The sequence below is a fragment of the Bombus affinis genome, chromosome 6 (genome assembly GCF_024516045.1).
Source record: "Bombus affinis isolate iyBomAffi1 chromosome 6, iyBomAffi1.2, whole genome shotgun sequence".
Classification (NCBI taxonomy): Eukaryota; Metazoa; Arthropoda; class Insecta; order Hymenoptera; family Apidae; genus Bombus; species Bombus affinis.
Genome location: NC_066349.1, coordinates 6,008,245 through 6,021,765, shown reverse-complemented (window position 1 = coordinate 6,021,765; position 13,521 = coordinate 6,008,245). Strand labels below are relative to the sequence as shown.

Sequence of the window (13,521 nt, the reverse complement as noted above, 5' to 3'; positions counted from 1 at the left end):
CTTTTTAATTAGAAAGACCGCACGTTTTAATTAAAAAAATCTCCCCGTTGCTTATTCAGAGAGTGAATTAATAGCCGGACACGAGCCTGTTCCATGCCACGACGTCTTTCAGTATTCATGAATGACCTCGAGCGCGATACAACTTTCGTCAACCTTTTACTTCGATGCGAGCAATCTTAAATTCGATCGATGGTAACTTTATTGGAAAATTTCACTGCCTTCCACGAGATTGTATAAAATAATCTTATGAAAAGTCGAAGTACCGAAGCTCTTCTAATTTCGTTGTTACGTAGTTTATTCGAATCAATTTGAAATTTTATTATAAACCACGTAAAAGAATAAACAAACCTGCAAGAATGAAATGAAATTCGTTTAGTCACTTTCTTCTGCGTATCTTTTGAATGGTAAATTAATGGTAACCTAACCCCTGCTCATAAATATTAGAACAGCTGGCGACCTTATACGAAATTGTGAAAATTCTGAAAGGCCTATTCAATTCTACCTGAAAGGAGAAATGAACGAACCGATTTTCCGGCTCACGTGTCTAACAAACAATCAGTCAACGTCACATAATAAAGACAAACTCCACAGTCCCCAAGCTCGGAATTGCAACACACCAGAAGTTCCCACGCGAAAATAAAGATCGTGACTCGATTTCGCTTATAATTGCGTCGTCGGTCGGATCGCGTCGTCTACGACCACAGACAGCGAAAGCTTATCAACTCTTTTTCAACCTATACACGCACACGCATGAACACGCGAAAGACTGTGTGTCTGGTGGTAGACACTTTGACGTGTGTGCTCCAACGACGAGTACCTGCTCTCTTTACAAGATTTTTTCTGCCGTCGTGGCGAATTTCGTTTCGCGACGTACACACGGAAAGAGAAAAGGAAAGAGAGAAGGAAAGAGATGATACGGTAAAGTGGTCGGAAGGTCCCGAGTGCTCTTCAGGCCTGTTATAATTAATACGATCTCATCGATCTCGGACTCGCAAGCTTTATCGTGTCGCGTTGCAACCACTTTCTTTCGTCGTTTCGCGAGGTCCGCGAATTTACCTCGATGCAACCCCCTCTTCGTTGCCTAGCCTGCCGCGAAAAGGTCAATGGGCCGATGTTCGAGAGGCTGGGAATATAGGGCAACGCGGAAAGGGGTGAGGCGCGGACATGGAACAATCCTGTGTGTACCCAATTCATACATTAATTCCGAGGGTAATCGAGCAGGTGGCTCGCGAAACGCGGCGAGTGGAGTTTCGAGAGCGATCGAAACTGTGTTCGGTTCTTCCTTTTGTTTTTTGTTTCTTCTCTCTGTCTACTTGGTTCGTGTTAATGCGAGTTCGTTGGAGTTGGAGGATGTTGATAGATGGAGATAATGATAGATCGATGTTCGAGAATATTGGTTAATGGATCAGATAATGGTTAATGGATTGCGGATTTTTATGGACTTATGGAAAATTTGACGGCGTAAAAGTAAAAGAATGCACGCACCATGCGAAATGTACAGGGTCGAGTTTCGACAGCTACGTTCGGTTCTTCCCCGCTACTTTTTGTTTCCTTTTTCCGATTACTTGTCTCGTGTTAACGCGTGAGCTTGTTGAAGCTTGAATGAGTTGATAAATGGAGATACAGTAAAACTCCATTTATCCGTACTTTATTTAGAGGAACGAAATTCTCGTTAGTGCACGATTAAACGAGCCTTTAGCTATTGATTTCACTTATCTGAACGTAAACTCCGATTATATGGACGGAAAGTTTCCCGAGTCATATATTCCAGGAAGTCATCGATTATCGGGTTTTGATTAATGTTGCATGGTGAACTATACTTGTTTGATACAAACAAACTCATTACATATTTATTGAAAAATACAATTGAAATCACGCATCGCACGTTATACCTTACATAACAAGAACAAAGTATATTTCAGCAAGTATTAAAAAGTTGTAAAGAATGCGTAAACTCTGTTTTGTTTGTTCGGCAAACGGAAGGGTGATCAGTGCGAGGCAATTTTGAAAAATTCTAGGATGTTTCGTGATTAACGGTTGCTTGTTTTCGACAGGTCGGGAATTTTCCTGAATTTATCGGGGGCGTGAAGAAGTTTGGATCGGACTTTTGACAGGGCATCATATATTAGCGGTGGATTTTTAACGGAGGCCGGTAATATCGGCAGAAAACGGAAATTTATAACGTGACGAGAGCTGGATTGTCGGCGGAGAATTGCATTTCGCTGAATTATCACGATTGTGCTAAATTATCGACGTTAGTTCGCGCATCTCTCTCTCCCTCCTCTCTCTCTCTCTCTCTCTCTCTCTCTCTCTCTCTCTCTCTCTCTCTCTCTCTCTCTCTCTCTCTCTCTCTCTCAGTAGCAGCTTATTCAATTCTAAACACGTTGTCTACCGCGTGCATGAGTTCTAGAGCCGATGAATCATTCGAATAATCGTTGTCTACGTGAAAATATTTTTTCCGCCGCGCAATGCTGTCATAATGGACAGGTGCTGCATCGGCCATGCGACTGTTTAATCTTCGCGTTTGTCAATTGCCTTTTGTATTCGTCGACGACATGATTGGCAGTAACATTAGCTCTCGTCAAAAGATCGAAGCTGTAACGCGCTGTAACGTACGCTTTCCTTGACGACAGGCTACAATTTTTTCTTTCTCCCCGAAGAAAGTAAAAAATGGATACTCGATACTCGTTACAATTTGTCAGTCATACAACTTCAAAAATTACCACTCGCTCATCGATTTCGTCAGAGATTTATGGTTTCTATATAAATTCCTCTCGGCCATGAATTTTCGTGCTCGTAAATTCGCCCTATCAAGTCTAATAAAATCACCGTCTTGCGTCTACCCTTCAACGAACTATGCGACGCTAAACGCAGCGAACAACGCCTGTACCCTTTCCTTTAATAACGAGCTACGGCCATTTGTCAGAGCTCTTAACCGTGTCAGCCATTGCTAGCTTCAAAAATTCCCATTCGCGGGTCAAGAACGCACGCGACGAGAACAAGTTTTAGAGGAGTAGGTTCGTATGGCGAAGCTTCCTAATCGAAGGAAGATTCACGGGGTCGCGAGCTACCTGTTCGAGGGGCGAGCATTCATCGCGAACAAAGGCACTTGAGCACCCTTCGCGTTCTTCTCTCGCTTCTTCCGGGCCTCTAGCCCCGTGTAGAGGGTTGAAAGTATCATCTTGAAAGCCGATCGCGCTACTCGGAAGTCGACCAGAGCTCGTTCAGACTCCGCTTCTCTCATTAAAAATTCACACGGGCGAAGTGTTCGCGCAGCTTTAATCAATCGGCCGCTTAAGCGTTGCGATCCCTTTCTTCTTACTCTCAGAGAAGCCGGAGTCTGTCATTCTTAAGCTTCTCTGCAGCTTTTATCGCGGTGGAATCGGTTTTTGGGATTTTCGACTGGGATGAAACTGCGACGATACTTCCATCGGATGCTGCGCTTATTTAGATCCCATGGTGATTTTAGCATACTTCTCTTGCGGTATTCTAACTGTTGCGCCGTGTCTGAAGTTTGACGTTAAGGATTCTAATTTAAAGTTTGTATTAGGTTGTAACAGTTTAAAAGTTAGTTCAGTCATATCGTTAATTAATCTTACGACATCAGAATAATCGTTTTATTTGACTTTAGAACTAGACTTACATTTTTGCACACTTTTCGTATCATGCGATTGGTATCGCGTGCTCAGTACAAGTCGGTTCTAACATTTTAATACAACCAAGTGAACGAAAAATATATGTAGAAAGTAATATAACGAATTAAAGGCGCAAGCTGCGTGCTTTTTGATTAGACGAAAAATATCATGCCTCGTGATTGATATCACGATGTTTGGCAGTTAAAATCTGACTTCTTTATTAGAGGTTAGCGAAACTTTTACGAGTATCTGATTTTCTACCAATCAGAATATTCCTCTTTAATTTATCTAATGAAATTAGGCAATTGAAGAGCCTCGTTCAACCTCGATTATTTATTACATTTTCGTACAGTCTTTTTCGTATGTTATTTTAGTAGCTCGGAGTGACGAACGTGTAACATAAAGTACTCGTCAAACGTTACGCATGGCAACTTTTATCGAGGTCCTATCTTTGAAATTTGACGTTAGTGGAACGACGGGGCTTATCTATGTTTAACTCAATTAGTATCAAAATATTGGCTGTTTTATTAAGATGAAAGTTCAGAATGAATTAGATGGTCCGAGATTCGTTGTTGTGTCAGTTTATTCGCGTGAATTGCGAAAACCGCAAGTTTCAGCTAATTTTTTCTATACTTGTAAAGAATAGGTGCTTCCTGTCTTATTAGATGTAGTATCTATCTATAGAACGTATGTACAGAAAAAATCATCACTCAATTGGAATACAAATGTCAGGATTGAAAGGTGTTTCAAATTCCGCGATTCTAATGCAACTGAGTTCTAACGCTGGAAGCTGCGTATAAATGTCATATCGCAGTTGCATAAAATTACTTTTAGCTTATCCTATGAAACGGAAATAGCGAAATTCTTTTTCGTAGGTTTTATCGTTAATTTGAAATGACAAATATAAGCTGGAAAAATTAGAAGTCGCGCGTTATTTATAAAAGCTGCGTTAAAAAACTAGGCTGCGACGTAGTAGCATATGGATTCATAACTGGCACAGGTGTTTCCGTAATTACGATCGTGTTCACAGAATACATCGTGACATGTCGGCGAACTTCATAAGCCGACGTTGCAAGCTTCGTTGCGATAGAATCGTAGTGTGTGCCATAGTTGGTAAATCGATGTACACACGCAGCTCGCGTCTCTGTTTATTCTTCGCTCATCCATCTCTTTTCTCTTCTCTAATCCACCGATCGTGCCGTTTTTTCACCATTTTCTTTTTGTTTCCCTTGCATTTTGCTATCCACTGTGCTACCTTCCTTTCTACGTTCTCTGTACTCTGTCATTTTGCGTCCCTTGCAACCACTTGAAAAAACATCCCCCTTCAGTGTCCATTTTTTTACATTATTTTCCTCCTTCTCAAATTTTATCGCAACATTTTTCCTTATTTCGCTTGAAATTTATCCTTTCTAATCCTCCGACCTGTCTTCGCCGTTCTATCTATCTTCCTCTATCGAATCGTATCCGCAAAACAATATCCCGTCCTTTCAGTTGCTCGTTTCACTTTCTTCCTCTTCTCCCTCAAATTCTCTTCCACATTCTTCCATTTCATTCATTTCTTCGCCTACACGCATACACACGTACACCAATTCCGTGCAACACCTTGTACCACCTTATACCATCTTTCTCTAGCGGGACTTCTTTGCTTTATCGCACAATCCACTATTCCTAACCCCCCTACCCGTCGATCGCGGTTTCATTCTCGCCCTTCCACCCTCTGCCGTCTACCCAACGTTTCCCACATTCCCTTCTCCCTTCCTCTAACCCTTCCTCGCTGTACATCCTCAACCCCTGTACGCCGCCACCCCCACCAAATGAACGAGAGCGCCGGCCCGAAAGCCTCGGTTGAGTCAAGCTCCGGCACGGTTCAGACGAGTTCAGTCGCGCCATTCGGCCGTGGTGTTCACGTGCCATCGCAAGCTTGCAATACGTCTGTCGTTTCGTCGTCCATAAGAGCGGAAAAACATACCAAAAGAGGGAAGGGAAACGGAGAACAAGAAAGAGAGGGAGTGAGGCAAGTGGATCGCACGCGTTCGATGTTCCCGCTCGGAGAGGCCTGCCACGATCGCAAGGTAGATCCTTAGATCGTAAGCTCGTTAGATAGTTTGTTTTGACGGCCGGTCCCGCGTGCTCGTGCTAGTGCGATGTGTCTGATCTGTTTTTATAAAGACTTCTTTTTATTTTATGATCACGTTCGGTTCTTGTTTGACATGCGACCTGTTCTTGGTGCTTTTGTAATAGAAATCCGATTATCGAGCAATTGGATTGATTTTAATTAGTCTGCTTTTTTAATTTGTGTTACCAGTGAGTCGACGAGGGACCCGTTTACTAGGGACCAATTTAATTAGATTCATACGGGCTCGATGAAAGAGCGTAGATTGCGATCTGTCGTAGTTTTGGAGGGAAATTGATTTCCGACCCGCGCGAATGAATCGCGTTTCGAATCACCGACGACCGTTCTTTCCTCTCTCCCTACCTCCTTTCGTGGAATCAATTAAAAATCATTTATACGAAGCGGCCGGCACGGTTGCTAATTGACCCGTGAATTTTGTTGATTCCACGTCGATTTGAATCGACGTTTTGCCAGTTGATGTCGCGATCCATGACGAATTTTTCTATTGGGAACAAATCGATCGAAAAGCCGTTTGCCGATATCTGGAACGATATTAGATTTGTAAAATTCCCATTGAAGGTTGTAAGCCCGATAATTCGCCGGAAATGAAAGGAGAGCTTCTACTTGATTTTCCGTATTTTCAAATATTTCATTTATTTTATTTGAAACGTTTGAGGTATTTTAATTAATATTTAGAGTATAATTAGCATAGATCGCTCGAATCTTGTTAATATTCCATCCGCGCTTCAGGCAATTTTTCTTTCAAATCCCCCTACGTCCGACGAGCGTTCTTTTTTGTATCTTTCATAAGCGCAAATTGTGTTTTTCTACACGAGTGCTTTGTATCTCGCGGAAATAGATTTAAATATTCATAATTTAGAATGTTGAATTTCCTCTTGGCCTCGTTTCGCAAGCCGAGTACCAGAGGGTACGTGTTACCACGATTCCCGCCATTTTGTATAAGTCTAATTAATCCTTGAGAGGATACGGGGAAACTTGAATTAATATCGTGCGACTCGATGCACGACCACAAGACGAAAGAGAGGGAGAGAGAGAGAGAGTGGGAGGGAGGGAGGGAGGGAGAGAGAGAGAGAGCAAATTTCGCGAACGAGAAGCTGCCGTCCAAGTGGAAGAAACTTTCCCCGCCAGACCAGACGACATAACTTCCCGCTTTTGAGGCTTCCTTAATTTGCGCTCCGCGTCATTTGAAACCAGTCAGCCGCCGTTTCTACTAAAAACCATAACTGTTCGAAAATGTTTTCAAGTGCTTCGACTCATTCTTCGACTACGTTTTGCCTTTAGATTATTTAATTATTGGTTTTCTACGAACAAGATGACAAGGAGATTGAGGAATTCGTATACGAATAGTTTTGGGTAGATCGGGAAACTTTACGATATTACGAGATGCAAAAATTCTTAGGAAAGTTCAGGAGCCTTGGACTTTTAGCTTTTGAGAGTTCCAAATCTCCTTCGGGAAGCCTTCGCGTATTTTATCTTTTACTGATTGGCCGAATGAAGGGAAAATAGAGAAAAGGGGTTAAAAGTAGCGATAGAAGATTGGATTGTGTGTGAAATTTATAGAAGAAACAAGCGAAGTGCGCGGATAAGTATACGGCTGTGAAAATAAGCTAATAATAATTAGTTTACTAAACTTTTAGAAATTTTAAATATTTGGTTTATGACAGATTGTTTCACAGCTCACATATTGGAATTACATTCGTAAAAATGATTCCAAAGAATGATAAAAATTCGCCAAAGGTGGTTGATTGATTTATTAAACTAACTCATTACTTTTTAATTACTTCGCGATTTATTATCTTATGATTTATACTTATAACTAGTTCGTTATATCTTTACTTTCAAATTTATACCGTTTCATATTTTTATGACAAACGTTTCATATCCTTTTCACATTAAATCTGAAACATTTAAGATTCCACGCTTACAAGAAAATTCTAAACTAATTTCCCCTGCTAAAACTCAAAATTTTCCGCGTCTACGCACTGATAAAGAGTCACCGCAGCGAATTCAATTCGCGTCTAACACAACACGAGACATCCGAAGCACCCTGTCGAGGGTCGCAAACGCGGGGCGTGGTTCAGCCATGCGGATACGAGTCGGATTAATTCGTCGGGACTGATTAATGAAAAAAAGAAGAAATAAAAAAAAAAAAATTGTAGCCGGGAACGTGTGTCGAACGCGGGCCGCGGATTTTGAAACGGATAGAAAAAAGCGAAGTGGCAATCGAACGGACGGGACCAGAGAACTGCGGCTAAAAAACGATATCGTAATTAATCACGTCGCTTGGAGCCGGCTCGAGACATGCCGGATAGGTTGGAAAAACAGGGTGGAACAGGATGCGCGTGTTGCCTCTGGGTGATGATCAGTGGAAGAGAGCAATTTCTAGCGTGCACTCACCCTCTCAGCTGTTTCATTTCGTTTCTTCGTACACTCGCGTGTCGTCTATTCCGCGTTTTCGTTGCACAAGTTAGTTAGACTCGATTCTAGTCCGTCCCGATCCCGCTCCCCCCGGGCTTCATCGGGAACAATTTCAATTTCGTCCGGAAGCCCGCGACGATCACCAACTGCATCGCTCAGTGTTCGAAAGCGGCTGTCTGTTCGGGGAAAAACTGTAATTTTGGTCGTGTTCTATTATCGAATCCTTTTTTTTAAACCTCGAAATTTCCAAAGATCGGTAATTAGGATATTGTTATACGTCTTACAGATTTTGTAGAGGAAGATGCGTACTTGAATTTTGCAATGAGAGGATTAGAAAAATTTGATAACAGTTTCGGGTACGTGTACTGAGGAATGGTGAAATAATTTGCTATTTTAAGTATGGATCGGCGCGGTTAATTTTAAGATTTATACTTTCGGTTTCCATAAAAAGTCAAATGCTACATTTCGTAACTTTCTCTGCAGTTTAATCTCGAAGTGGGTATTGTTGATACATTTGTTATTTAACTGTTCCAGTGCCTTTATTACACCATATCTGCAGACTATCTATGAACTATACGCAATGTTTCGTAAAAAAGGGATTCTACGTGAAAAAATAAATATAACAACTGGAATAGTTTAGCGCCAGACGATGTTAATACTTGAACAGTATCCCGTAGCTTTTTCGTGGTCTGACAGCTGTTTCAGTCGACGAGAACACTGAACCGCACTCGGCGCTTCTTTTAAACGATAGAAAGCCTTGTTCTACGCCGCGCTGGTGATGGATTTATTTCCCTTCGTTCTGTTTTGGAAACCGATTTCTGGTTATTAGTTTCTACCTTTGTTGTGCGGTTTACGTGGACGGATTGACGAGCGAACATCGACCGGTCCCCGGGGCGGGTGAAGTTTACAGAAACTCGTTTGTTTCTTCTTTTGTTCCGCCGGTTAAAAATAGCGACATGTATTGCCGTGGATATGTTGCGAATTGCAGAAATTGTTTGCCAGTGAAATTTTTCATACTTTTAATTGCTATTTCACGAGCGGTGTCGAGGTTCGTCTCGAAAGCGATTTACATTTGATTGAAATCGGACGCATTATGCGTTCGTAATACGCCGAAAAAATGGCAGATTTCAACGAATGGTCGAAAGGGAAAAGAAATGAAACCAAACGGGGTTAATCGCTGTAACAGCGATAAAATCAAGAGTTTCAAGAAACGAGCGAAAAGAAGAAAAAATTGTGATCTCTTTTATATCATATGCGCGCATATATTATTTACATTACTACGTAGTTTTAATAGCTTCTATCATAAAGTGCTTCACGGATGACAGCCAGTTATAATCCGAAAGGGATGTACGTGTATTAATACGTTCCATCGAAGTTGCCTTATTGTGCGTGTTTCGTCAGAAAATTATTTTCTTTCGATACATCGGGACAAAAATATAAAATTGTAATTTCATCTACATATTGACATTTATATTACCATTTATAAGTATACGGATGCTTCGGTTGATTTATAACAACACTATGTGAATTTTACATAGGTGCCTACATTAATGGTGAATTAATGATTAGAATCACCAGACTATTAATCTAAATTACCTACTACTCTAAAGACATGACGCTATAGGAAGCAACCTTTTGATATCTTCGATGTTTTAACGTTACGATAAATGATAATTTTAAAATTATGGAGAGGGCGTAGAAACCCAATGGTAAGAAAATATGGTACAGAAATAAAAAATCAAGAGAAGGCGATGTCGATCAGTTTAGCTTCCAAAAGGCTAAATTCATTTTTACACCTAATAAATTCTAGATGGAATAAAGTACACCGATGCATTGAAGTTCTTTGAATTGTACGGCACCATCCCGGGAATACGTAAATTGGTCAATATCGATTGACGATCTCCGGGTTGCCCTGGATCTTCGATTTTCCGCAACCAGTGACCTGGAAATTCGCGCATCGGAATTTCCATGGATCGTGAAATATATGAAATATTTTCACGGTATAGTATGTTTTCCTCGGCTTAATTCTATTCTCTTGGGGATTCTACCGTACCGGTTATATTTTTCCGCGAGGTAAACTTTCGAATGCATTAAGCGCGGCTTGTCCAATGAAATACGATGGGAACTGGATAGGCTGATGCTGGAGGGACGCGTAATGAAAAGGAATATCTGCTTTCGTGCGCGCGATTTACTCTATTTTGGGTCTAACGTAGTCTAACTCGGATTTCACCTACTTTAAATTGAAAATAAAAAGAATGAAACGAGATTTAATATAACGATATTTACCGGGATAATTTAAAGTAGATACTAAGCTTTGTAGCACGTACATAGCTAAACTAGATATGATCTAGAGTGGCTTTGTGAAAGTATAAAAATTTTCATGTTTAATTTAGATTAAGTAGCGTTCGTATGAATATGAACTTAGTTATCTTAGACGTGGTAGTTAAATTGCACTTGGTTTAAAATAATTTTATGAAAATGTAACAATTAAGATGTTTAATTAAGATGTTTAATTAAGTGATATTCGCGTAGATATGAATTTAATCAGTCTGGAGCTCTGGTTTATAATCTGTGGAATTGCGACCTCTATGAGGATCGTTAAGTATTTTTTTAAGGGTTGTTGCCTTTATCTTTTTTATTCTGTAATACATATTTTTCAAGTATTTTCTTCACCTTATCAAAGATTTTTTTTTCATATGGAGGAAAAGGAGATCGCAAAGTTATTTGACTATTATAAAACGAAGTCGCTGTTCAAGAGAAATTTCTTAAATTTCAAGTAACCGTAGTTGGAAAAGTAGAAAATTAATATTTGTAGAAAATAGAATCGATTTGGAAGATTGCAAATATTGTCAATTCGTTTTATTTTCAACATAAAAAAATCAATTTCGTTCCGTTTGAAATATCTCTAAAGCGAAAACAAACGAGCGACGAAGAAGGAAGTGGCTTAAACGACGATATTCGTGGAATGCAACGGGAAAATTTTAAGTATACCGTGAAGAATCTTGAACGAAATTCACTTATCGTTCTATGCTTCACGTTCGTGCGCATCAAATGTAAGATGTTTCGTTTCTTCTGGAAAATTGACATTGGCATGGAATTTTGAATCGCGATTGAATAGCGTTGGTCGAGTTATCACGAGCTGTGATCAGATTCGATTGAAATCTCGCTCTCCGTTTCTTTTTTATTCTTGAATTGAGAGTTCTGAAACCAAATGAATAATTGAAAATTCTTCCTATATTCGTTCTAAGTTTTTTAATCTCGACGTATATAAGCAGATACTCTTTTAACATTCACTGAGGTATGAATTGTTAAAAATCAGGTATTTCATAAGTATGTTACGATTTAACAGAGCAGGATATGAATATTTATAATAATTTAGTCCAACGTAGAAGCAATTCGCGATGAAGAAAACTGCCAAGAAGGGGGACAACAATTTACAGACATCTTTAACAACACTCGAGATGAACCTAAGATGTCTCTCACAACACTGAAGTTTATCCAAAGAAAAGCTCTTACCTTTTCTTCTTCTTCTTTGATTCCTATCGGACAGACCCCTTACGAAGTTCTTTGTAGATATAGTCATCTTACAAATATAATTGAACTCTGTCAATCTTTACATTTTTGCAAGCATTGTACATTTTTTCTTAAAGGTAAATGCAGAAAATAAAATGCACATATTGTTGCGATTGTTATGTCGATTTGTCTTTGTCGGTGTTTCTTTGGAAAATCAAGTATAGTTTCGATTTGCTTACTCGATTCGCCTTTGATATCGGATTTGCTTTGATCTCAATTTTCGCATGATTCAAGCTAAAGGAAGACTTGAGACTATGAAACTGTTAGCGATATCGGGGATATTAAAATTGACGTGTAAACGATGTCTAAATAGAAATTAATACACTCTTGTTCTGTGACAACGTATGATGCACGGGCTCGACACGATTCTGTCAGTGGAAATGAAGCTTAATAGTCACGTTGCATTCACATCTCTGTGTTTACGTCACGTCGATGCCACGTGTTTACCGTTGTGTAAGGTAAAGGGACAGCTTACAAGGAACGTTTGGACAACTATCGATCTGTCGAATTTTGGTTTGATTTCTCTAGATTTACGCTTCCTTTATCCTTAGCAACATTTATTCAAAAACTTCAATTTATTTGAAAAAAAAACGATATTTTGCTGAAGAATAAAGTCATTGCAATTTGATTTAACCATAATTTCGTGATTAAAGATATGCATAGATAAATATATTTGCTAAAAATAAACAATTGTTCGGATAGTAACAATTGAACGATAATGTATGTGCACGTTGTGTTAGTATTATGTTATCAGATATAAATAAAGCAGGAAAACGCATTCAATCCGCCATTCAATGATTCCTCGCGTCGACGCGATGTTTTCAGAAGTTCAATCATTATCGTATTCATATCACAGCATTTGCAAACTATACACATAAAAGCTTTGTTATTTTCCCTTGCATTATGTATTTTTTCCTACACATTTTACTTTCGTTTCTTCGGCTACAAGTTTCATATTTCGATGATCGTTGATGCTGATATTAAACCGAAATATCGGAAGGCTGAGAAAAATTCCAAGACATTTCACTCGTAAAATGATGGCGCACATAAATAGGGTGTAATAAATCGAAATGTTAGAACAAAACGATGATTGGGAGGAGACGAAATAATTGGAAATTGAGAAAAACCGGATTGGTCGAGCTGCGGGAGACTGTTCGATTCTTGAAAATTTCATCGCACGTCGTAGTCACGTAAGTCGTTCGGAATTTAATTATCAGAGAGCCGAGCGGGCAGTAAAGTTACATTCGAAAGTTTTCACCGACGTCGTCTATCTTCTGGCTGGCCTAGTTCGATACACGTGTCAAAGTAAATGCGGCCCTTTCGACTGCCTGTCTAATTAGGCGGCCTTTTTAGCCAGGCGTTTGATTAAGTAGCAAATTGCCGGGCGTGCGTGAAAGGAAATTAGGAACAGCGCGCAGAACAAAAGAGGAGGGAGGGGAACAGTGGAATTAGATAAAAAGCAACGCGGGATGGAATAAACTGTGCTTTTGGAAATTTTGGAACGCTTTTGTACCTCGAATGTGGAATGATCTTTGGCTACTTTGTGATTAAATAACTCTATATCCAGCGAATGTCACAATAGAAAATATCTTTGATATCACGGAAAATCCTATGGAATCTAGTTTGCGTTTCATATGAATCAAAGCTCGTTGGATAATTAATTTTTATAAAACAGGATTATTTATCTTGAAATTTCCACGATCTTTGCCTTTTGCCTGATAATTTTAAATGTCACCGTACGTAATGGAATTTTCTATAAAA

At 39.6% G+C, this 13,521-nt stretch overlaps 1 protein-coding gene across 3 annotated transcripts in view; it reads left to right on the top strand.

The window, feature by feature from the left end:
• Window positions 1-13,521, top strand: part of LOC126917327 (uncharacterized) — a 108,617-nt gene that overhangs the window by 40,628 nt on the left and 54,468 nt on the right. Inside the window, exon 1 of one of the 3 annotated variants that reach the window (XM_050724093.1) lies at window positions 5,489-5,707. The exons of the other annotated variants lie outside the window; for them this stretch is intronic. The gene's annotated coding sequence lies outside the window, so the exon portion shown is untranslated. Of the gene's footprint in view, window positions 1-5,488; window positions 5,708-13,521 lie in introns of those variants that run through there. 3 annotated transcript variants of the gene reach the window in all.